The following is a 3,008-nucleotide window of genomic DNA, read 5'->3' as shown; positions in this document are numbered from 1 at the left end:
GAAGTTCTGTGGAACAATGCAGCTCTCAGATGCCAGTTCCACAAAAGCCTTTGCAAAACTCTGAAGGATACTTCTGATCGAGGGGTGCAGTTTGTCTCCAAATTTTGGAGGACATTTTGCACCTGTCTGGGGATCCATTTGTCTTTTTCTTCCACTTTTCACCCGCAGTCTAGTGGGCAGTCTCAACGGGTTAACCAGAATCTAGAGACGTATCTCAGATGTTTTACGTCTGAGAATCAAGATGACTGGGTTACCTATTTACCGTTGGCCGAATTTGCTGTAAATAATCGTTGTCATGAATCAACTGCTAAATCCCCATTTTTGGGGCATACGGGTTCCATCCTTAGTTGAGTTCTTTTTTCATCTTCCATCTCTACCATATGGCAAGGGGGTTACGAATTTAAGGAAGATTGGATCAAAATATAAGTGTGGCCGATCGGAGTTGTTTAGTGGATCTGGACCTGTGTTTTGATGACTTGGTGTGGCTGTCCTCTATTAACATTAAGCTGAAGGTGCTGTCTTGGAAACTTGGTCCCAGGTTTATCGATCCTTATAAGATCATAGCCATCGTCAATCCTGTAGCATTCCACCTTGCTTTAACATCTACCTTTAGGATCCATAATGTATTTCATCGTTCTCTCCTCAAAAAATATGTTGCATCTGCAGCATCACCATCTCCTGTCATTGTCGATAGTAATCTGGAGTTTCAGATTGCGAAAATCTTGGACTCTCATCACTTTCATCAGTCGCTTCAGTATCTGGTACATTGGAAGGGGTACGGTCCTGAGGAGAGGATTTGAGTATCAGCATCTGATGTTCATGCGGCCAGACTGGCCCGGACTTTTCACGTGGCACACCTGAATAAACCTGGTCCTGAGGTTCCGGATGTCCCTCATAATTACTTAAAGAAATTCTTAGTTGGACGCAGTCCTGACAGGAATGCAGGTCTATTTATAGCTTACATTCTAGCGCCTTTTATCTGGTCCAATCATATGAGACCTATTCATGAGGAGAGATAAGAGCCAATCAAACAACACAAACAGATCTAAGCTGTTGCAAAGCCCCCAGTAAGATTAACCCCTACTAAACCGAACTCAGATTAACAAACTGCTAGGTCTGTGATATCATGCAACCACAAGCTTATTTCAGCTGTGTTGTTTTCCATTCTTAAATTTTGTGACAGTAAAATTCTTCAGGAAGTTGCCAATCATAACATTTGGACATTCCAGAGTAAGAAGATTCTTCTGTTTTATAATTTTATTATTAATGTGCTTTGTTAGTGTCCAAATACCACAAAGCCCAGACTTTACGATCAATGTTTTGAGCATACTTAAGTTCCCCAAGTTCTTGAAGGACATATACTCCTTGTTGCTTCTTCTCTCTCCTCTTCTGGAGTTCCTTGGGTGTCATAGTCTTAAAAGCAGCAGAAACATTTTGCATGGATTCATACTCCACATGAAAAATTAGTTGATCAAATTCGTATACGCTCTCTTTTTTGTCAGCATGGGCATTGCATGGAGGTAAGACTAGTGAATAGGACTCCACCTCTTTCCTCTTCACAACTTTCTGTACCAGTTCTGTTCCCTTGGAATCAAAAATCTATTAAGCCGTTTCTGCTTTTTAGTTCCAAAAACCTCAATCAGAGTATCAACCTTTTGTCGGTACGTTCTGCTTGGCTGGTCTGGGGCATCTTGAACTTGTTCATCTGCCAACCTAGTAGTGTTTTTCACCAGTATTGGCTGCATACTAAACTGCGCGGCATCGTACACTTGCATCTTCCCAGTTTCTTTATTTAGTATTCCAACAAAATCTACTATATAATCATCTAATTCTGCCTGTTTGTAACGGAAATCCCATGTCACTGATTGGTCGTGCCCAGCCAGCCGTGATCAATCAGCGACAGGTGCAGTCCGGCCGCAAATCCCACATCACTGATTGGTCGCGCCCGGTCGACGGCGAACAATCAGCGACCGGCGCAGTCCAGCCGCGAATTGGCATGGAATTCGAACGATGCACGCCACCCCCTACCGTCGGAAGATCTGCGGCGCTAGCCGCTGATATCCTGACGGTTGCCGCAGGTCATCTCCTGCCGCACGGGGTCAGCGGCGACGCAGCTGGGAGATTACCCGCACTAGCCTGATTGGTTGCGGCCGGCCGAGTGCAACCAATCAGCGACAGGTGCAGTCCGCCTGCGAATTGCTGCGGGATTTGAACCACGCTTTTCTGATTGGTCGCGTCCGGCGACCAATCAGCGATATTGGCGTGGAATTTAACCATCAGAAATTCATGTAATGGTTTATATAGTTTGATAATCTGTTTAATAATTTCGTTCAGTTGTATTAAGCAATAACATTTAATGATAATGTATATATTTTACCTGGAAAATCCTGTGTATTCATTGCATTATTCTTAAATCTTCATAAATAAACTACATACATATCCTAGAATACCCGATGCGTTAGAATCGGGCCACCATCTAGTATCTGCATAATGAGCTGGAGTTCAAGGCTTCAGGTGTGAATTTTCTACGGACATAACTTAGTCTTTCTGTTTGTGTAGTCAGTATTATTTGCCTTTCAGTCTTAGAAGAGTCTTTATTTTGATATAAATTAAACACAACATTTTCTGGAGTCTGATCTGTTCCATTTGAAAACTGAACCAGCAATGCCGGCCGCTTCGGGTCTCCTCGGTACTCCCAGCTCCCAGAGAGGAAACATAGCTGGAAGAAGTCCAAAAGTCCTATTTCCATTACACCAATAGTATATTCTCTGGTAAGGTCCGCTGCATTCTACTTTGGGAAACAACAACTCTCAGCATGCCTTCGCTATTGTTAGGCCATACAATGCTCTAGTCTCACATTGTAGAAACATCTATATCACTTATTAACCTTGCTCGACAAGTGCTGTAGAGCAGAAATAATTTTTTTGCTACACTGTTGGCAACCTTCAGGCAAGGTAGGCAACCTGTTATATTAAAAATTATAATTCAACCACTACCCTTTAATTTAT

The 3,008-nt window shown here is 42.8% G+C and overlaps 1 pseudogene; it reads right to left on the bottom strand.

Annotated features, from left to right (window-relative positions):
• Positions 1-1,145: 1,145 nt before the first annotated feature.
• LOC141087592 (DNA-directed RNA polymerase I subunit RPA49-like) lies at positions 1,146-2,749 on the bottom strand (annotated as a pseudogene).
• Between the last annotated feature and the right edge of the window lie 259 nt (positions 2,750-3,008).

The sequence above is a fragment of the Dendrobates tinctorius genome, unplaced genomic scaffold (assembly GCF_039654945.1).
Source record: "Dendrobates tinctorius isolate UK_male_01 unplaced genomic scaffold, ASM3965494v1 ptg000035l, whole genome shotgun sequence".
Lineage (NCBI taxonomy): Eukaryota > Metazoa > Chordata > Amphibia > Anura > Dendrobatidae > Dendrobates > Dendrobates tinctorius.
Note: the sequence above shows the minus strand (reverse complement) of the source record. Positions and strands in the feature narration are given on the sequence as shown.